General features: G+C 31.8%; 1 protein-coding gene across 3 annotated transcripts in view; it reads right to left on the reverse strand.

Moving 5' to 3' along the window:
- Window positions 1-23,655, reverse strand: part of LOC140447799 (ubiquilin-1-like) — a 173,041-nt gene that overhangs the window by 73,814 nt on the left and 75,572 nt on the right. The gene's annotated exons all lie outside the window — the stretch shown is intronic.

The following is a 23,655-nucleotide window of genomic DNA, read 5'->3' on the forward strand; positions in this document are numbered from 1 at the left end:
TTTTCAAAGGAGTTTTTCAAGTTTTTCCTTAAAATGTTAAAATTAGCCACCAGCAACAAGAAATTGAAATTTGTCAGAATCTGATTGCATTAGAATTGCTACTAGTCGCGAATAAGGATACACTCAAGTTGAACTTACTAAACAGTTTAAATGTTACTCAGTCAACAATTTCAAGAGTTTAACACGTTGTGCTGTCACTGCGATAAGTCCAAACAATATAACATGTTTGGCGTTTGGGATATCGTACGACAACTACTGCTTGGAAAAGAATTTAGTATTTAATTTCATATTTACATTTATTACTGTACTATAATATGATCTTATTTAATGGTACATTCTAACTACTTATTTGCTCTAAAAAGATATTATTTTCTTCTATTCAGTAAAATCTCATTGTTAAACTGGCTAGTAACACATGTAGTCTGTTTTTAAGTTCAAAGAAACTGACTTTTCTTTTGTTATTTGAAAATTACGTCGCAAACACAGAAATCGCTTTAAAATATCAAATTTCTGTGACCATTTAGTTGAATTATCGTCATTCTAAAGCGCCATACAATAGAGTTGATTTATGGGTAGGCACTTGACTCACTTGCCCTACGGACCACATAGAAGTGTGGCCAGAGGGTTTTCTGACCATCTCAAGAGACACTTTCTATCGAGACAGCGAACAAAACGCATCCAGTTGATCGGGACGTCCTTTTTTTGTGCCTCGGCTGGCGCCGCGACGGGCAGATACAACTCTACTCCACTGTCTACAATAATTAATACACCATATTTCAAAAAGTAAGAATTTTCTTTGTACAGATAACAGCAATGAATTAAGCAATGAGTTAATTTTCGTAATATTATTGCTAATTTCATTTAACCACCGACCTCTAGTTTTACACAAAACAACTACCTAACCCACCAAACTGATTAAATCAACGTTGTTTTTGCGATTGGTTGAAATTTGGGATTGGTTGAAAGTTGGGATTGGTTGAAATTTGGGAAATTGATCAAGATTAAATATGAAAAGTGATTCTTAGTATGAGATACCGTTGTCAAGCAGTAATAAATACCAGGAGGAAATAATCACTTTTCATTTAATTTTGATCTTTAAAAATTTTCCATTTTGTCTTTTTTTATGATGTCAGTTAGTCTTATTTCAATACATTTCGACCATTACGACCCTTACGACCATTTATAAAATATGGTCGTAAAAAACAACCATATTTTATTAATGAAAATGTATTTATTTTATACTCCCAAAAATTTTAAAATTATACGTTAATTTTAATGTGCAGCGTAAAATATTTATCTAGTCTAGCTGCAGTTGAAAATATAAATCTTCAACGTAATTTAAATGAACTTCAACGGTGCAAACAATAGCTGTTTCTCTACTACTAAATAGCCGACTTCTCTTGTCACAGCTTGCCTAAATTCGAGGCCGGTTCTGAATTGATTAGAGAGCTCTACTGAAAGTTCAAAATGTAGAGACTTCAGGACTAAGAGTCAAGACAATACTTAATGAAATATGATTAGAGCATAGAAGGCCAACGATTGCATCAATGCTCACAATTGGACGTAGAGTGCCTAGAGCTGTTCATAAACACTGAACTATTGATGACTGGAAACACGTTCAAGACCAGAAAAATTTACTGGCCGAAAATCTCTTAAGAGTTTTCACTTGGTGGTTAATTCCCACTAGCGTTCTTGGGAAAAATTATTTAAGTTTGCACGGAGTCTATTCTCAGGAGAACAATAAATGCAATTTTTTATATAGAGAATGTTGTACAAAGGCACGTTATGCCGTTTGCTCCATTTATAGTCGACAGCTTCCTCCTTATGTAAGATAACGCTCTATTACACTTTGCTGTACAAGAGCAGCTTATTTTATTTATATTTAAATGTCCTTTTTGGATAAAATTACTTTCTACTATTAATATTAAAGGCGAAACAATTACAACATATTAATTTGAATGTACTAGTTTTAGCAAAGCAAGATGTTTTTTTCTATTAAGTTGACGAAAATACTGAGTTATGAAAGATTTTACTGTAAAAAGCAATTAAAGTTTTTAAGTGAACTGTTGAAGAAATAATGTAACCATTTTTTCCTTCATCAAGTAAACAAATTACCCAACTAATGGAATAATAATAATAATGTTCTTTCTTTAGTATGAAACCGTCAGAAGTAGCAAACCTTTGTCTTAAGTTTACCTGTAATTTAAAGCAATTATGAATGTTTGTATTTGTTTCTATACCTGAGAGTTTTGAGTACAAGTTGTTTCTTTCTACTTCGAAAAAATACAAAGGGAAAACCTTTTTATAACAGTAAATTTTCATGCTTGAATGATCTTTGCAAATTTACTTCTGGTAATAGGTACTTAACTAATCCATTGTTAATTGAAATTTTTATTCAATGTTTTCACGTCATTGTTTCTTTAAAAGGACACTTACTCATTGGAGAGGTGTCGATATAATGGAATGCTAATCAGAGAGAATTTTGTAAGCCGGATGTTGTGCCGATCAGTTAGTGGGCTAGGATGTTGAAAATTTTTAATAGGTATAAAAAATAATATATAATAATATATAAACATGTTGAGAAACTTCCAAATGCGAAAATTTTTAATAGCATGAACAATGAACGGAGTTATCAGCAAGAAATTTATAAGATATTCCTTCTTAATTTCAGAGGAATTGTCCATTATATCTACATACACTAGCTTCCTCCGTGCTTAGGTCATCGTTTCTTCTCTTCTGGGACATCATACGCTCCGATGTAATACTGGTGATGTAATCTTGAGTGATTATCACCACTCCTTTTCCACGAAGTACAGTAAATTTAGACAGAAGTGTTTATTGATTGATTTTATGCCAAGGATGAAGCATTTGGTAACTAAATTTAAGAGAATATGTGGTGGAGAGTTGTCTCTCCCTCCAAAAAACAATCCAACAGTGTCGAACTTTGGACGGAAACAAGGATATACGGCTTAGGCGAAAAAAAAGGACTCTATCCCCCTTCATTGTCTTACAAGTCTTAATAGTATCTTCTAAACTAAAGTTCAAATAACTTGTCTCATAGTGAATCTAATATTATCTAGACATGATCTGACTTTTCGGAATACGGCTTGTTCTTCACCGTAATTGTCCCCGTTTTGTTTTATTCTTTCTTTTAAAACTGCGGAAAAGAAGCTTGTTATTATTGAAGGCATGGCACTGCTGCCTCTATAGTTATTTGTTTACCTTTTCTAGGGATTTGTATTAACCACCGATATACGAAGGGGAAATATTCTTCATTCCGTCTTATCAGCAAGTTCTATTTGAAGAACTAAAAATAGCGAAACACGTGTCGGAATGGCAGGTTTGACGGGATGATTCGGTTTCTTATATTATGTACACATTATTTTACACTTTGTTTAAAAAAGAAATTTGCAAATTATTTCTAAATGATGGTGCGTTCATATATTTTATGAAAAATATGAGGCGTCATTTTGGAGAAGAGGGACAGATAATGTCACTGTATTAGTAGGTTTGCTTCAATTTAAACTACATACTTCATTTTATATCTCCCAGTTAGGTTAGGTGAAACACCTCAAAATCTAATAAGAAATAATGCACATAAACTAATTTAAAGTCCACCATCATTATACCATTGTAGCGTAGTCGCAGTATCCACCATTACTACATCATACCGTACCTATGTTGTGCACAGTTTTTTCAAAAAAGCTCAGTATCTATCGATTTTTGTTAAACAAGCGAATGTTTTGTGCTCTTTACTATGGACTGCAAGACTTCCACCGAGATGGGAGTGATTATTAAGGATAATAGTATAACTAAAATATACGTTATCATGGGGTATGACAGATCTAATGGATTTGAAGAGAAAAAATCAAGCCAAGGTCAGTGTCACTATAAAACAACAAACCAGCGAAAAAAAGGTAAAATTTTCCTGTATGTACTCTGTAAATTTTAGTAAGAAAATACTAAATTATTATAATCGGCATGAGTAACAAAAAATGTTTACTACACTTAAAATAAATTACGAGAAATCTTACTGAACGACCACACTAGATCGTTAATTTTTAACCTTGATATCATTCTTTGTTACATATTATTTAGCGTGACATAACATTTTTTTATAATCCATAGCATAGTGCGTTACGTAACCTCATAGTTTATCGCAGGTGCGGATTTTCTTGCTGGCGAAGAAAATATTGTAAGAGAATAAAAATAAGGTATTTCCGATCAACAAATTTTTCATTGAAGTAATATACCGTGAGAACTCTAAAATAAGTGGTCCGATTGCTTTTTATGTCAACTTTGTATTTTTGTGTTTATCTACATCTGAATGAGTCCTTTCACTCTGTGTCTTTTGTCAAACAACCAAGTTGTCTCATTTACTATGTAAATCTATCTTAGTCTTAACGCTGTAAAACCATTAAATAATACTACCTGAGTGCATCAGAAGATCGTCTCAACAAATTCAACGTAAAACTAATTCCAACTTACGACAAAAAAATTGGCATCTTATAAAAACAAACTAAAGTCTTGAGATATCGCAAAAGATCATTTCCAAGAAACAAACCTAGGAAACCAAAGGAAAGAAACAAAAATGTCAAACGAAAAAGTAAAATATTTCCGTGAAGACCGCCCAAGAAATGTAAGTTACGAAATCATAACTTCAGGATGATAGAATAAAACTATAAGTAAAGAAAGTGGAGACCAGCGTCCTTCATGAAGCCACATAATTATTCATAACATAGTCTGGTTAAGGAAAAAACAATCCAGTTTTATTGTAATAGAAGTTATTTTATCAATTCCTGACGCACTTATTAGACTTCTTTCTCATCTATAGGTGTACTTTTTTGGATTTTGATGGTTTTCAGATCTCGCGAAGCTTTAAATACTTGTGTGAGTATGTATAATAGATGCAATGAGACGATGTACAACGGCTGCCATGGAAGTTATCCTTGACCTTACATCTCTCTATTATATACATCCTAGTGAAGATCGTGAAAACGATTTGGAGACATTACAATCAATTCTCCATTCAACGTAAGGGGAGTGGGTATGGCGCACATCACGAGACGACCATGCCAAAGAAGTATAACTTTTAGAATAAATTTACTACAAGTTGCAATAAAGAACTCACACATTTCTAAGCTAAACAAAAATGTCATCAAGTAGTAAAAATACAACAACAGAAAGAACTATAATACTAGGACCTAGATAACTAAACACTCGGGAAGGCATTGGCAAAATGCCAAACATATTTCAAGCTGAAATTATCACTATTAGAAGTTGCGCTCAATTAAACTAAACAAAAATATCGGGGATGTGAGATTATCATAACAATATTCACACTGCCGAAACACTTAAGTATAAGTGATATAATTATGTTCTGGATTATACCTGCCAATATGGGTATATTAGTCCTATGTGGGCGATACATTGAATCTTAAATATCGATATATGTGCCGATATATAAGTTTAATATCGATAAAATTTTTAAATTTATCGATATATCGTTGCCATCCCTAGATTTGAAAGAATAGAAGAATAGATTATGTTAAGTGGAATATAAAACTCTATACATATACCATCAACCTGCTGCGCTGTAGAGAACACAAGAGCACGTTATCAGGAGAGTATGATAAGCGTGAGCTCGGTGGTCAGACGTCAGACCTTTCTCGGGCATTCAGCCGGCGAGAACGAAATTTATTTTACCAATTCGGCGGCTGAGTGACAGAGCATACAAAAATCCGGACATCTGTCCGGAACACACTTTTGGGACACAAATCCAAAGTCAAGTCAAATAATAAATTCAATCAATAAATTCAACATGATCAGTCAAAACAGATCATGTCTAATTACCCAGGGGATCCAAAGTAAAGCTCAGTACAAAAGCCCATTCGTTATGTCCTGAGATGGGGAGGGGTGGTTGGTTATAGCTTTGGGAGTCAGATGGTACCGCTCCATTAAGGATGTGACCGGTTTGATCTTCTGACATGTGGGTCCCACTGATCCATTGGAACACACATGCCACTCGGAGCTGGGGTTTGTACAAATTGTGTGTGTGATGTGATGATATATAAGATCGATAGCATAAAGCCACTAACTTTTTGAGAAGAATCACTGAGAAAGCAAGAAAAGTGGGACACAATAGATTTTAAGGATGGAATATGATATGAGTTCTCCCCTATAAGTAGTTACAGTAGTATAATAACAACCTAGCTGTAGCTTTTCGTTTATATGATCCACTTTTATAAGATATTATATAAGTAACTTCCTGCAGCAGATATTTATTTCAATTTTGAAGATCATAAATATTGACTCTGTAAATTATGAACACGAATTTGGTAGCACAGAAGTAACACTTCAAATATTTTTGATATTTTAACAACCTTTCTACACGCCGCTAACAACTTAAAATATCTCGAAAGTTTTTAATTAAACTGACTCTCGCTTGAAAGATAAATCTAATACCGGGAACTAGGGAAGTCTATTGTTTGCCAGTTTGTTATGTAAGGTGATACCTCCAACATGATAATTAGCGTAGTAATGATGTGCCTTTGTTCGCAGCATCGGACTACACGTCGATCCGAGGAAGTTTCCGGAGAAATTTGTAATGAATATATTTTGAATATTAATTGACGATTTCTGCGGGATATTTTGAATTCGCCATATTTATCGGGGATGGAAAATCTCCAGGAATTAAAAAAAGATGAAAGTACGGATAACAAATATACTGGTTTTGTTACTATGGCATTTTCTAAGTGTTGCTTGTAACTGTACACAGACGTAGTTTGTTATATTAATTTTGTAGGACTAATTTACTCTGTAAGCGCAGAACTAAATAATTAATTAACTATTTCGGGATTTAAGTACAAAAATAAAATATTTGTTAAGTATAAAATATGCTCAGAATTTTTAAGAAATTAGCTACAAATACTGTGTACAAATAATAGTTTAAGGAAAAGTACTTAAACAATGGTCCAGTAGCCAGAGATTTGACCTGTAAAAATCATAGGAACAAACTGAATTTTGAGGAGAATGTCAATTTTAGAATTTCAAAAAGATGCAAAACAAGTTTGCCGCTCCTACTGCTATCATAGGGTGAGGGGGCGTAAAATATCTACTTACCAAGAATCTGTAGACCGTAGAAAAAAAATGTTTCAAGTAAGAAATTAACCGTTCTCTCATAAACAACGCTTAAAGCGACCAGCTTTAAAAATGTCAGTTGCGCGAGCGAAATCAATTTTTTAAATAAAACATATCAAATCCACGGTAAAAAATCGATATCTTTTGATCAGAGCGTGTTAAGTTGTTAAATAAACGTTGCGCAATTTGCTATTTTTTATGATTCTCATGAAATCAATAAAATTTATCCCTTCTGTTGACCGGCCGCTATAGAATTTACATTTTTCGATTTTGAGTTTTAACAAATATGAGGCACTTGAAATATGACTAAAAACACTGAATTGGAAAGGGGGATATTGAAAAATTTCAGTTTTCTCATGAATATAGAACAGGATATAAAACTTCAAAAGGGCGTCTACTTAAAGCTTTATTAGTACCAAAGAGTTAGGTTCCTAATTGAATGCCAACGGACATTGGTTTGAGAATAGCCTTATCAAAGTACTTTTTTATTTAAGTAGCAGTCTCCGTTAATCATCCTTTAATAAATATGTACCGCTAATCTTATTATTAATTCCAGTACCCTCCGTGACAGTACACCCGCTCTGGTGGAAGGTAGTTGGTATATTCATCTTCCTATTTTACCAAAAACTCAATTCGAATTGGTATTGGAACAAATGAATTATAGTCAAGACAAAAACAACATTTAAAATCAATGTTTGTTAACTTTTGAAGGTTCGAAATGATCAATTTGATGTTGAATTATTAAATTTTGTTAATTCCTTCATTTATATCTACCTTCTGTGCAATTAGAATTTTTATATTTACTTCTAAAATTAGGATCAGGTTTTTTGAATATCGTGGTGATTTGAAAAATGCGGTAAAGAAAATTTTAAATGGGTGCAGATGTAAGATATATATTCAACTCCCTTTAAGAAATACATATGTAATTTTGTGATCAAATCTTCATAAGTAAATGAATAATAAACGATTTTCCGTTTGAGCAAAGAAAAAACTAATGAATGAATTTAATTAACAACAAACTGGTAAAAACAGTCCTTTTTTGTGATAAACATATAGTACCTAAATGTAATACCAAATTTTCCCAATAAATTTCTTCAATATAACAGAGTTCGGTTCTGATACCGCCTTTGGCATCGGCGAGAACTTTACTGTTACCGTTTTGGGAAAATTTTCATTCAATTTTCAGCTCACCGTCGTCGCCACGGTCCGTTGAAATTTAGAATTTAATTTAGATAGAAATTAAATTGTGGAAATGTTGTAACTAAAAGGTTGCTGAAGATGGTTAGCAGATCGTATTACCTGTTTTTTTCATTAATCCGTGCGGATGGATGACCAACGGGTATTGCATTAAGAGGTGACTAAAAGGAAGAAGGGCATAACAGTGAAAATACATTATGAAAAAATATTGTTTATGTATACTGTGAATTCAAAGCGATCGGAACATTGTACATACTATGTACAACAAATTATACATCATACTTGTAATTCTATTCTAATCTAATATTCTAATCTTAAATTCTAATTCTTAATATTAAATCTATTCTAATAATCTAAATCTTAGAAAATGAGTACTAAAGTGTTATGTATTTTCTGTTCTTTTGTATGGTGTGGAGACATGGACTTTAAATAAACAATGTCTCAATAAATTGGAAGCATTTGAAATGTGGACATATCGAAGAATGCTGAGAATCTCCTCGACAGACAGAACAACCAATGAAGAAGTACTAAGAAGAATAGAGAACAGCAGTGAGATACTGGACTCAATCAAAACAAGAAAACTACAATATTTGGGTCATATACCACGTGGTGAAAGATATGAATTCCTAAAACTAATAATGCAGGGAAAGATTCAAGGAAAGCGCGGCATAGGTAGAAGAAGAATGTCCTGGCTGAGAAACCTCAGAGAATGGTTTGGATGCAGCTCAACTGAACTCTTTCGGGCTGTAGTGTCAAAAGTTTGAATAGCAGTGATAATTGCCAACCTTCGTCGCGGAAATGGCACGTAAAGAAGATTCTAATAATATAATAATCTAATATATTATAATCTAATTCGATTCATATAAGGGTCTTGCTAGTGCTTATTTTTCATACAATTATACATTTTACGCAGCTGAGACAATGTGCCTCATGGAAAAAGATGAAGAAAAATTAAGAATTTTCGAAAGGAAAATCCTCAGACGGATTATGGGTCCGATAAGAATGGACAACGGAGAAATGAGATGAACCATTAACAAGAGACATAATAAAGGGAGAAGATATAGTAAGATTAAGAAGAAAAACGACCTACTGATTAAGAAGATCACCAGATGGAAACCAGCAACTGAAAGACCAAGGGGAGGAAGACCCAGAGAGAGATAGGATTATCAGGTCATGAGAGATATCAAAATTCTGGAAATGAGAAACTGGAGGGAACTATGCACATATCGAAACGAGTGGAAGAAAATTATTGTAACGAAAGCCAAGTCAACAACAAACTTTGACAATATACAAGTGGAATGCGGAGTGATTAACCGCAATAAGTGAATCAGACAGCTCTAAGTAAGAGCGGCAGACATTCCACCCGGAATGAAAAGCTCTGATGATGATATATTTTACAAGAAAAAGAAACTCGTGAAGATACTATTGTGATTTGTTGTAAAAATTTTCTTTGTAACGTCTTCCTCAACGGATTAGTAAGTGGACTCTAACTGGGGGACTGTATTCTTAGGGCACACTTTACAAGGAGAACGATACACTTTTTAGCAGCTAATATTAGTAACATTTGTCAATTGAAAGGAATCTATAGTTACGAAATGCTTCTGAAAATAGTAGAATTATATATTATAAACTGAGTTTAAATACTGTTCATGTCTTTGGACAAACTTTGAGGACGATTCAAAAACGAACAGCTAGAACTCAAAGGACCACATCGAAGAAATACACAGTGTCAGTATCGGCGCTGAGCGAATTAGTTTTTAAGATAATTTTCAAACCACCACGTGTGTTACAAAGCATTAGTACGAAGAATGGAACACGGATTGAAATGAGAAGAGTTCTCATCGGATTCTTAGTTTTGACCTTTTATTCCGGGCATAATAGGTGGTTTCTTTCTCGGTGAAAATTAATGAAATCGTCTTGACTGATACAGTGAACGATATTCAATTGAGAATGTGTGAGACACGAGAAATCGAAGACTGGTTAATTTAGAATTTAGAAACAATTCAATTATTGCAATGAAAATGAACTATCACAATAATATTAATCATCCAGAATGTGTAATCCAGCGTGGTCCATCAAAATATATTTCTTTTTTTGTAAAAGTGATTTGAAATATCTGTCTGTCAAATGAAATAGCATGGCAGCGAACAAATTTTTTGATATAAGATGGAAAGTAATTAACAAAATTTTCGTTATAAAGATCATACGGTAGGTATACGATGCAAATGGGGCCTACCATCAGTTATTCAGATTTCACGTTATATGTGTCGTATTTATCCAAATAAACGTATTAGGTTTACAAGTTAGTTCTATTTTGTTCTGTTTTCTGATAAATTATAAATTTTTGTAACAAATTTACGTCTTGTTAAATAACAACTTTTGTTTTTGACATTCCGTGTAAATGTTTACAACATAAAAAGAACGATTTCTTTCACTATTTGAATACGGTGACGAAATACCGTCAAAACGAAAATAAGTCAAAACCGAAGAATAGCAATTACGTCTTTGTTTGCACAGTTCACTCCCGTCTATTTGGTTTGTGCTTGCTCACTCTACGTCATCCTCCAACAGTTGTTTATTAAAGAAATTATGAGATAAAACGACTGAATACATTACCTTACAGGAAATTTAGATCGATAGTTTATTTTAATTTATTAAAAGTTTTCATTCATAAATTACATGAAAATTCATATTTTAAGTAAATAAAATAGCAAAATATACTTGTTGTTTTGTTGCAAAATTTTTTGTAAGAAAATAAGAAGTCCATCATTAATAATAAACTTCGAAACCCATATTTTTTAAATACTGGATGAACAGAAGACCAAAGCCAAGTAAGTCAACTGTCCAATTGGTTGCCACAAAAGCGCAAATTTATCAACATCCACAAATTAACATAATTTCTTGTAATATTTTTTGAAAACTATTTCGGCATCGGAAATTGAAACTTCAAAAAAAAATGTAATTTTCATTAGTCAATTGTGATTTAGTCCCATATAAATAGAATATTTAACTTTGTTTAGCCAGTATCACAGAATTGCAGTAGTTCATAATTGAAAATGTCCCATTTTGACCTTCCGCCAGCAAAGTTAGAAATTAAACTGACTGCTTGAGAACAAATTAATGCCAATGTTTCAAAAATAACATAATATTATAAACTAACAAATAAGTCAATAATAAATCAAAACATGAAGTTTTGAAATTTAAACCAATGCCAGCTACAAGTCGCCAAACCAATCGCGCCATGAAATGGCGGTTGAAAGGTTGACAGGCCTTGACAGTAACCTTAATGAAATAATTCATAGGTTTTATTTTAAAAGCGAAATACCAATAAGCAAAAGTTTTTGGAAAACTCAGGCAGCAAAGGATTATTAATAATTACAATATGGATAATGATAATATCTGTTTAATAGATGTTGGTACAACATAAAACTGGAAAATCAAAGAGAAATGAATACAGACGTTACTAAAACTTGGTTTTAGTCTGTTGCTACTCATGGAGCAACAAGAACATAACAAGACAGAATATGACAGAACGTAAGGACGAGTACAACTTTGAAATGGTTTTATCAGTTTAAATATTTGGTACAATCACAGTACGACCTACGAACACATTTAAAAAGATTACACACGAGATTAAGAACACAATGAAAGTAGGAAATTGCTGCTGTTTTGCGATACAAAAATGTAACGTGTCAAAAATCCGGTTTCCAATTTTCGTTATTTTATTATAAAATAACTAAATCCTATTTCACCCTGGACATAAAAACCTTCTCATAAATATTTTCCACGAAAATATTTTGTTTGAACTCATTTATTTTGACTCAGATATTTCCTCGATAAAAACCTTTTTCAAAAATACCGCTCGGGTGCGTACGACTCCCTTTTTTTGAATCTTTATTGTCCTTTTGTAGTTGCTTATCTAAACGCTGTTAATTTAGTCGGGAGACCTTTTTGTTTGCAAATATAGAATGATTTCTCAAAGACAAAGGGTACATTTGAATCTTTTATTGTTCCTTAGACAATAGACCGTTCCGTTAGATAAAGTTCCTTTCCTCTTCTTCTTTTTATGCCGACATGACTGTCTGTTTTTCAATGTGCCTCTAGTAGGTTGTCGTTCCATCGTTTTCGTGGTCTTCCCTGATAGTCTTTTTTTGAAACTTTATTGTCCTTTTGTAGTTGCTTATCTAAACGCTGTTCATTTAGTCGGGAGACCTTTTTGTTTGCAAATATAGAATGATTTCTCAAAGACAAAGGGTACATTTGAATCTTTTATTGTTCCTTATAGTCTTCCTATTTGGGGACCGTCTCTTGCCGTCTTTAACTACTCTATTTGTTGTCATTCGGCTTATAGTGATCGTTCCATTCCACCCTTCTATTTCTTACCCAGTTCTTGATGTTCTCCACCTTGTTCTACGTCGCATATCGACTATTTTGTAAATTCTGCCTCTCATTTCTTTCCTGATATTGTTATTTCTCCATATTGTTTCATTCAGGCAGAATGCGGCTCTGTTTGCTCTATTCACTTGATCTTCCACTTCAGTTTCGAGCTTTCCGTAGCTAGATAATATGATGCCTAGATATTTAAACTCCATCACTTGTTCTATTATCTGACCTTCCAGCTCCAATTAAGATTTGCTGTTGTACCCATGCATTTCGTTTTTTTTTTTGGGAATTAACATGTTAAATTTTCTGGCGGTTATATTAAATTGGTGCAGCATAAGTTGTAAATCGTCTTCACTTTGAGAGAGTAGTTAAACAATATAGGACTCAGGGAATCTCCCTGTCTAATCCCATTGCCAGCTTCAATAGTTGCTTCTTCTTCCACTTTTACTTTTATTGTGTTGTTTTGGTAGATATTTTCGATCGTTTTGATTATTCCTAGAGGTATATTCCTCTCTTGCGTACAGTTGCGAAGTTCCTTTCCGATTACCCTAATAGTTTCGTCAACCCAACGGTAAATTTTTTTATTTGAATATTCTTCCTCTAAATAAGCCAACGTCTGGCTATCCTTTTTATTTTCCGTTAGAAATTGCGTTTTGGAGATCCGTTTTCGCCGCAATTTTCGAAGAAGCTGCAATTTGTGTCACTGCATCTGTTAAAATGCATTTATTTTTTAATATGTCCTCTTTATTTTTCTTACTTTTAGCTTTCACACTGTTACCTTATTCTTCGTCTCTCAGTCGATCCGAATCTCAAATGTTGCTGTAGTTATAGTTGTAGCAAAGTTGACTTTACTGCCATATTAACACACAGTCGATTTATTTTACAGTTTAATCGGAGGTAATGTCACTACATCCCTTTCTTTTATTCGACGTTTTAAGTGAAGTTCTTTCTTTAAAAAAAATATAAATATAGCTACCTAATTGAGGTCAATGTTTAAAATCTCATATTGAAATATTATTCTGAAGCTATTTTCTTGTGGCATTCTATTTAAATGGGAATAAGCCACAATTAAAGGTTAAAGTAAGTTTTTTATTTGAAACGTCAATAAACTTACTTTAACCTTTAATTGTGGTTTATTCCCATTTAAATAGTAATTATTTCATATTGAAAAAATGCATATTTCATTATTTTTTATTATTATTTACTATTGAATGAATAATTATTGTTACTAATATTCTTGTATAGTCTCAAGCTTAAACATGTTTAACCCAAGGTGGATTAACTAGACAGTAAATATTGTTTGATATTTTGCATATTTTTAACTTAGTATCATATGTTTTGTATTCTCTATTTTTCCAACACAGTTAATCCATTAAAGAAAAAACTTAGTAGGTAGTTAACTAAAGAAATCAATAAGATATCTCTCATGTTGTGGTAATAACTTCATCAATATCTGGTATGTTATATACGATATTTATTTACCTTATTTGTATATTTTACTTGAATATTTATGTGCATATCTTGTGATATTTATTATTTTAATATTTTTGAATATAATAGTAAATTTTACCTTTTTTTGTTTTAATATTTTAATTTTTTCTCTTTGATTTTAGTATATCCCATTTCATCACTAGGTATGGTACAAAAATAATGAAATCCAAAAAACTACCCCGTAGTACGGAAATAAGAATTTACCATTCATGCAAGTAAAACATGGACGATGACAAAACAAAATGAGAACCGATTAAGAGTCGCAGGAGCAATATAAGGAACCAGTTAAGAATAACACCACAAATTAATACAGAGTGAGAAGTAACCGAGAATTGGAAGAATTATACAACCAGCCAGATACAGTAAAAATATTAAGATGTGCGGACCATGTTAAAAGACTATAAAGGTCAGGCTATAAAGCTGGTCTGGGAAGAGAACTCGCAGGTAGAGCGACCGCCAGGGAGACCAAGGATGCGATGTAAAAATAACATTGCAGCAGATTTACGTTGAAGTTGTTCGTGCACGTGGTATTCCTAGGACGTAAAACTAGTCAAAAGGAAAGTGACAGCTAGAGGAAACCAAGGATGCGGAGAGATATAATACATATTGCAGCAGATTTACGCACTCTAAATATTGAACAAGTAGAGAAACTAAAGATAGACCGTTGCAAAAAGATGCAGATTAGTAAATAAACGAATAGCTACGCCGCGTAGTACTGCTAGAGAGAAGATAAGAAGTTGCTCGTGTACGTCTGTCGTTCAATTGATGGTGGCACAACAAAGACTTGATAAAAATGTATTCAAAATATTATCATAAAAGAAGAAGACAATACGTCGGATGTAAACAAAGCTGCCATCATTACTAATATCAAACGCAGTAGTTAAATTGTCAATTTTTGACGAAAATTCATTACCCAGATTTTCAGGTGATTATCAACATCTCTTGACTAGACTTAAAAAAAAAGCTTGAGAACAATATAAGGACCTTAACAAAAAGTCATTTTAAAATGATTTTGATAATAAAAAATATCGATTTTTATGTTGTATATAACCTACATATCTATCCATTTTATGTATTACCTTCTTTGATCAAATTAATGTCGTAATATAAATTACTATTCGATAGTAATAAAAGAAAAAAGAATCTGATCTCCACTCATATTTCCTGGATATCGACTTATATAAGATACGAAAAAATGAGCTTTCACGTCTTATTTAACACTGAGATGTCGAGATTTTTCTCCGACGATAACAACCTGTTTCTATGGTTACTCGCTTCGGTGTAATAAATATGAGAAATATAATATCTACATTTTGTACAACGTCACAAAAATAAGTTCTATATAGATACTATTATCACGATAATAATTTAGCCATTGAGTAAACAAGTTATTGCAAAGAGCAATAGAAAGAACATAGATTTATGTACATGGAATCTACAAGACAAGGAAAAATTATAGGAAGGATAATTTATTGAAGTAAGGAAGAATTACTTCAAAAATTATAGCTTGAATTACTTCAAGAAACGGTTAACGGAATAATTAAAAAATTGTTTTATAGGAGCTGTGTTCAAATGGCTATTTACGTTTTTACCCAGAACGCTCCCCCAACAGCACAAGCACGGCATCCGATTTTAATTAAAACAATGTATAAAATATTTTGCAACATTTCGGTTTCCTCTATTCTGCTCTACAGTTATTCTATATTTTAATTTTTGACTATTTGCAGGTATTGTGTATACTGTTTTTTTAATAATCCCGTAGAAAATACTCCGTCATTCTGTAAAGTCATGTGTTTCAATAAATCTTCGTAGATATCACCTACTAAACACATTCAAATATTTTCTCACATCAACAGCATAGTGCCAATTCTCGATTGTGTTGCAGCCAAACATCATCGTTGGGATATTGCTACTTTTGAATTCTTAAAGTAATGCAAAACAAAATTTCTAAATTAAGACATGAAAAATAGGAGTTAGGAAATAATTGAGTTTACTCAGGAATTCTGCTGTTTAAATTCGACTATTTAGATTATAACTTCCAGCTTCCAGGAGTACGTTCTTCAAAATGGAGACTTGTGTTTGAATACTCGATGGCGTGCCATTAAATGCTAGGTACTATCTACAATGTTGTAAGAAGTTAAGGGATGGGCGTTAAAGGCAAGAACCATGGCACGTCTGGATTCTTTTGAGATGTATTTGTACCGTCGGTTATTAAAAATGTCATGCATATTAAATGATTCGAGAGTTAAAGTAGTTTTCTGCAGTTGATCGTTGAAGGAAAGATCGACGAAAAAGTGCTCTTGGCTGTGAAACTTATTTTTCATTTGTTCATAGAAACACCCTTTCTGTGAACTCATCCTCAAATGCTCAATGTTTTGTAGGAATTCTATTTATTACCATGAGCTGAGTCTGAACTACGTATTGACATTCTCATATAACTATCTAGGTTGAATATTTAGAAAAGGGTGAAACAATAAACAATATTATTATTGCACAACTTGTATAGAAAAAAAAAATCGGTTTCCAGATTTGGTTATAGTTTATTTCACGAAAAATGGTTGAGTGCTTAATGATTGCAATAAAACCCGACCGCAAGTACCCCAGCTTAGTCAACATTAGTTTAGCAGGAAAGTATTCAGGTAAAATTGAAGCTACTGTGGAGTGTCGTTATCTTGTTTGTATAATTCTTGGTAATATAAAAACGATTAAAAAATTGTATAAAATTATAAAAACGATTAGAATACATTTTATTTCATAAAGGTGTAAACATTTTAACAGTGAGTTTCACTATCAATGGTTGATCTTTTAATGACCACCATAAATTTGTTGATCGTTAAGTATTTCCTGGAATAATTATACAGGTTCCCTCTATTCTGTATAATTTGTAAAAGTATATAAAACCGATGAGAAATTTTTAAATATACATTTTGTTTCATTTAGTTGAAAGTGTTACAAGTGTTACCAGCGTTATGCCTATTTATACCTATAAAACAGCATTATGTGGCGTCCGTGGAAAAACATTGATGGTGCTTCTTCCAGTGATCCAGCAAAGAAAAAGCATTTATCTGCTGACGCTAGAGAAATCGTAAAAACAATATATAGTTCTTTACTTACAAGAGGACTTACTGCTAATACTGCTGCAAGTGAAATATCTGATTTAACGAAAATATCTCTAACCACAGTGAAAAGAATTACATCAAATCCCATTAAGTCAAGAAGGAAGCGTAAGATGCCGGTTCTACCAAATGTATTGACGAAAGTGATAAGGACTTAATAAGACGAAAAATTTACACAATGTACGAAGAGTAACGGATACCTACATTAGATGCTTTAAAACAACGGCTTATTAATGATGATACACAAATAAACTGTAGCCGCATTAGTCTTTGGAGGATTTTGTCTAAAATGGGCTTCAGATATCGTACAATTGACAAAAGGCAAGTGCTTATGGAGTCCCATCGTTTACAAAAGTGGTGTACTGAATATATAACTTCCATAAGAAAGTACCGTACAGAAGATCGACCAATAATTTATCTGGATGAGACATGGTGTGACACCCATGAAACACCATCCAAAGGATGGTCCGATTCTTCCAACAGTTGTCACAAACAAAAGCTCCATCAAACAAAGGGAAAAGAATAACAATTTTACATGCAGGATCAGAAAATGGTTGGGTCCCAAATGTCTTATGGCTTTCTGCAAAGAACATTAAAGACTCCTGCGTGGACTACCATGAGGATACAACAGCAGAGCTTTTTGAGCAATGGTTTAAGAATTGTCTTATACCTAACCTTCCTCAAAATAGTGTGATAGTAATGGACAATGCAAGTTACCACAGTCGTCAATTACATAAGTCTCCAAGTGCAAATATCACGAAAATTGAAATTCAAAACTACCTGTTAGAAAACGATATATATTTTGAAGAAAGTTAAAAAATGAACTGTTAGAAGTGTTAAAATCATTTTCTATTAAAAAAAGTATATGTTTGTGACGCATTGGCCGAGGACATGGGACATACAGTGTTACGGCTTCCTCCCTACTATTGTTTATTTAATCCCATAGAGCATATGTGGCACCAACTAAAGTCAAATGTTAGGTCACAGAATGTTTCTCAGACTTTAAGTGGTAGTGTAGTCGAATTAATAAGGAAATGTGTTGATGATAACTCCCCAGAAAGTTGGAAAAATTCAGTACGCCATGTAATGAACGTAGAAAATTCATATGTTACTTTGAATCACATAATTAAACCAATTGTTATTAATCTTGAAGAGGATAGCGACAGCGAAACAGAATTAGGTATTTAGGAATTCATAAATATATTTTGGTTATTTTGGGTATTTTTTTTTGTAAATATTAACTTGTGTATATTTTTCTATATTTTTTTTTTCAATTCATCTATTTTTTGTACATTATGTATTCGTTTGTATGTATATACTGTAAATAGAACTATTATTACTGTACATTTTTAACGATATCCGATTAGGCAGAGCAAAAACTTTTAAACACGCCAGTTTTTTGCTGACAGTCCTAAGCCTGTAAAAAGTGTGAAGGAAAGTACCTTTCTGAATTTAGATCCATATATTACAATTATTCACGTAGAACAAAAAAACTACTTTCTTCATGTTAAAAATTGTTCAATTATCAAGTATATTCACTTGAACAACCTGAAAATACCATATGAAATAATTTAATAAATTTTTATAATCGTGTATTACACAGCTACCAATGAAATATATTAAATAAACTTTCTGAAGTGCGACACTGTGTACTTCGGAAGTTTATTGAGAGACTCTTGTATACACAATAGGATCAACTCAGGTAACCATTTTTCGTGAAACAAACTATTTTTCGAATAACTCTCGTTTTATAGATATAAAAAATCTAAATTTTTTTAACATATACATACTTACAAATTCACAGGTGACTTACCTGTAACAAAAAAGTTATTATTAAAAAAGATCGTAAAAACAAAATTATAGCAACTTCTGAACTACGTTTAACAACAAATTTACAACCAACTGAACTAGTTTGATTAAACAAAATTACGACTGTGTATTTAATTAAATCATAAAATTCGAATGAGAATGGTGAAATCAGATATATAAGTTAAAGACTTTGGTTCAAAACGTTTTCATGTGTATTTTATGTTAATCTTAAGGATTTTTCGTACCAGTTTTTCATAAATTCTAGTATATATAGTCTGGTTGACAAATAAGGAAACATTGTCTTGAAAAAGAAAAGTTCGAGAAGGAGAAATTACATAAAAGAACTGTTTGAAGACGAAAGATAAGAAATTAAACTGGAAAATAAAACAATTGGATGAAAAATGAGAGTGAATATCTGGTACTGTTTGATGATGATTTGTGATCAAAATCAGTTAAGCCAGTTTTATATACAAACACAGCTGAAAATAAATAGCCACTTCATAGATCGGGTTAAGAACTAAAACTAAGACAACACACACCAAATGTTTTTGGTTGCTTACTAATAATCTTATATTATGTTTCTGCTTGTGTTGAGATCTAATTTATTCTGTTGGCTTGTGTCTGTAGTAGTGTTTTATACATTCTAAAAAAATATGGTATCATCTGCATTTTTAATAACGTTCTTGCGCTCTAGACATTGCAGTGGTAATATTTTAATTTGTAAACTGTGTGATACGTATTTGGTAAGAGGCTCAGAACAATTTTTCGTAGATTTTCTCTTAAATCTGCCTCGTATTTTTGAAATTTCTTAAATCTACATTGTATTTTTAGATCAACAAAGTTATCATTCATCATTCACTTTAGCTCCCTCTAAATATCCTAAGAGATTTCCTTTGCCTTCGTTTATTTTCACATTACTACGTCACGCAATCCACTTCGTGACATGACTTGCAAAATACCAAGCTCTGGGATTCTTTACATTATTTATGTTCAGTGTTATTTAGAAACACTTTCCATTTATTTTGTATTAGACGAAGATTCCGATCAATTTTTGAATTTACTGCCAACTCCACTTAACAAAATAATTTAGTTTCCAAGCTAAATATAAATAGAAGCGTAGGTTTGTAGACAAAGCTTAATATTTTGTAGTTTTTAATCGATTTTACACCAACAATTAATATCCAATCCTGTATCTAAAATAGTGTGTCTTTCGTAAATGAACATTTTCTTTGGTCACGGCCAAATAAACGCTGTATTAATGGAAACATCAGATTAATATCTAAATTCCCAGATTAGAGTCAAAACTCATAATATTTTTTTAGATATAGGAAAAAAAGTTTAAAAATATTTAAAAAAAATTATGTTGTAAGTTTTGATTACTTTACATACACACTAACCAGCAACATTTAATTCTTTGGCACATCTTTATATACGAACAGTTTATTCTTATTTCTAATTTTTCATTTGTTCAAAAAACAAGCCATTTAAACAAACATATGTACCAATTAATAAGTTAACTTTTAGAAATAACACCCCCTATTTACAATACCGGTTGGTTTTATTTGCATCTGTCTGAGGATGGAATGAAAATTGTTAACTCTGAAACAATAAACGGATTTGACTATTTATCTATAACGTCTATTAGAGACCCATATATAAACAATTTTCTTTATTTCGATATCTCAATTCTTTATACTAGTAAACAACATACAGTAAAACCTACTACCTTTCCGACCACCTTTTACGGTCACTTCTATTATCGCCACTTTAAGAATGCCTCAAAAACAGTCAATTAATGGAAATACCCTTGACCATCTTAACGACCTCTCATAAAACTGTCGCGGCATTTCGGTGAACCTATTATCGAAAAAAAGCTTGGAATTTTGCCTCTATTTACCAGTCACAGATAAGATAAGGAATCCAACTCTAAATTATGTATAATAGAGTATATTTTCATAGAATTATCAATAATTATGGAAATGTCCGTACCATGGAAACTTTTAGGTACCATTCAAGCGGGCAAGGTTACGTATGAGTTTACCTGAGGAAAAAAATGAAGAAGCAAAACATAAAAGTCTAATTATTGTTGAATATGGTCAATCCTTCAAATCCATCAAAAAATTGAACTAAAAAATATAAAAATTGTCTTCCTCCAAACATCCTATCTGCCTTTGGATCAAGGTATTATTCATAACTTTAAAATGGCCTCGAGAAAATTTTTGGTGAAAATACTCTTAGCGTTTAGTAACAATGACAGTTCTTCGGTATGGATATCTGTAGCTTGGAAAAATGTTTCACCAGCTACAATTTCGAAGTTTTCTTGGAACAGCAGGATTTTGGAAAATCTCTAAAAAGGATTTCGATGAGGAAGACTAAATTCAACTAGCTCATATTATTTTTAATATACAAGGGACAATCTTAAAGAATTACACTTCCATTGATTGCGATGCTTTGGCCGAAATTCTAATTTTTGCATTCAAGAAATTGTGGGTGATATAATCGACAATAAAAACAATGATTCAAATAGTGAGAGCAATGGGGAACAATCGGAATCTTGTGCGTTAGTGAAATATTAAAGATAATATCTTATATCATGGACGAATTGCATTCACACATATGGACGAATTGTGCGAGACAATAAAAAACCAAGAATACAGATTTTTTAATTTTCTTTTATGATAAAAATAAACTAGATGTACAAGTTCTCCAAATTATTACACAATGTTCTGATATTCTAGTGGATCCAAACACAAATTTAAAACAAAAATCATTTGGAAATAATTTTAAAATATTGTAAGCATATGAATATAACACCACAGAAAGCAAAGCTACTACAATATGTACGTACTTCAATTGATTGCAATGTATTTTGAAGTTCATTAACAGAGAGATAGAAATAAAAATTAAATGTTACGTATCGTGGAAGACGAAGCAGAAAAACGAAGCAGTTCTTAAGAGAGAAGAAGCTATTCGTTAGTTAAGCATTCGTTAATTAAGCGACAAATCCATTATTTAGTATTAAGATTGTCTTAATAAAGAGAAAAAAAAATATTTCTTTTATTTACCCACGACTTTCTCTCAATAACAGTAGTCACCTCCACATACCGATCATTTTTTCCAAAAAAATTTTTAGAACGTTCGGAATAGCTCAAGGTTGTAGTTGTATTAGATAAAAACGAATCTTGAAAAATTGAAGTTATGCAAAACAAAAGAGAATAATCACTATTTTGGTATCAAAAACACTCAGCGTTTTACTGTTTTCCGAGAACCCTAAGCAAACATCTCAAAATAGAAAACAGATAAATAACGACACTGGAAAACTTCCAACATATCCAATTATACAATCAAGAAATAAATGAATCAGAAGAGAAGTCCATCTTTTGCTAAAAGTGAAAAAGCTGCAATGATTTGATAGCCCATTCAATTAGCTATTTAAAACAGTAATAGATAAGTATAAAAACAACAGCCGACTTTCAGAAGAAAGAAATCCATGTACAGCCAAAATCTTGAACAAAAGTAGCAATCAAGGGACTAAATCCAAATTTTATTTGTAAAACTATGTAATAAAAATATGTAATAACTACTGAATGTAAATAAACACATAACTACTGGATATCGATAAGGAATGTATATATTCCTTATACAAAATTTTAAAAACAAAAGTGTTTATGGGGCTTCAAAACCGGTAATCATTTTTAATTTCGGGATAACTTTTAATGGGGTTATATTAAAATGTAATTTTCACTGTGAAAATACTTTGTAAAAGTAGGAAACCTTCAAATTTGTTTTATTTGGTAAATGTATTAATCGTATTAGGTTAACAAATTCATTTAATTATTAATAAGGCGATAGCTTATACTCAATATCAAATTTTTCTTTTTCTGGGTCACTTAAATTTCAGTTTCTATTCGAATGAATAAACACAGAAGTAGTTGATAAGATTCAGTAAACTGCTTATACTAATAGAACTAACTAGCTTAGACTCTTCTTTTTCTGTAAGAAAATCATTACATTCAGAGAATATTTATGACCAAATAATTGAAATAACAATCTTGTCGAAATTGCGAAATAATCTAAATATAAGTAACATATTTTATATATTATAAATAGTATATTTTATAGAAGTAATAAAGATATACTTATTTATTTTTATATTATTAAACGATCACAATATCATAACCATGACAGTTAACATTTAAATATGTACTAACTTACCAAACAATTTCAATAAACATTAAAATACATAAGAATGGTATTACACTATTAACATGTTGTATGTAAAAGTAAAGAAATATTCACAAAAGAAAAAAAAATATAATTTAGAAATACAAGAGCAATAAAAAATTGATGACATCTGAATTAAACAGAAAAACTACAATGATCATGTATGACAAAGGTGAAGAATAACAAAATACTGCGAAAAGTATACACTCCCATTCAAGATGGCACTTAGAACATCAAAAGCAATGATGGGATCAAAATAAGTATCATTTCCTGTTCATTAAATTAGGATATCTTC

The sequence above is a fragment of the Diabrotica undecimpunctata genome, chromosome 8 (assembly GCF_040954645.1).
Source record: "Diabrotica undecimpunctata isolate CICGRU chromosome 8, icDiaUnde3, whole genome shotgun sequence".
In the NCBI taxonomy this organism is placed as follows: Eukaryota; Metazoa; Arthropoda; class Insecta; order Coleoptera; family Chrysomelidae; genus Diabrotica; species Diabrotica undecimpunctata.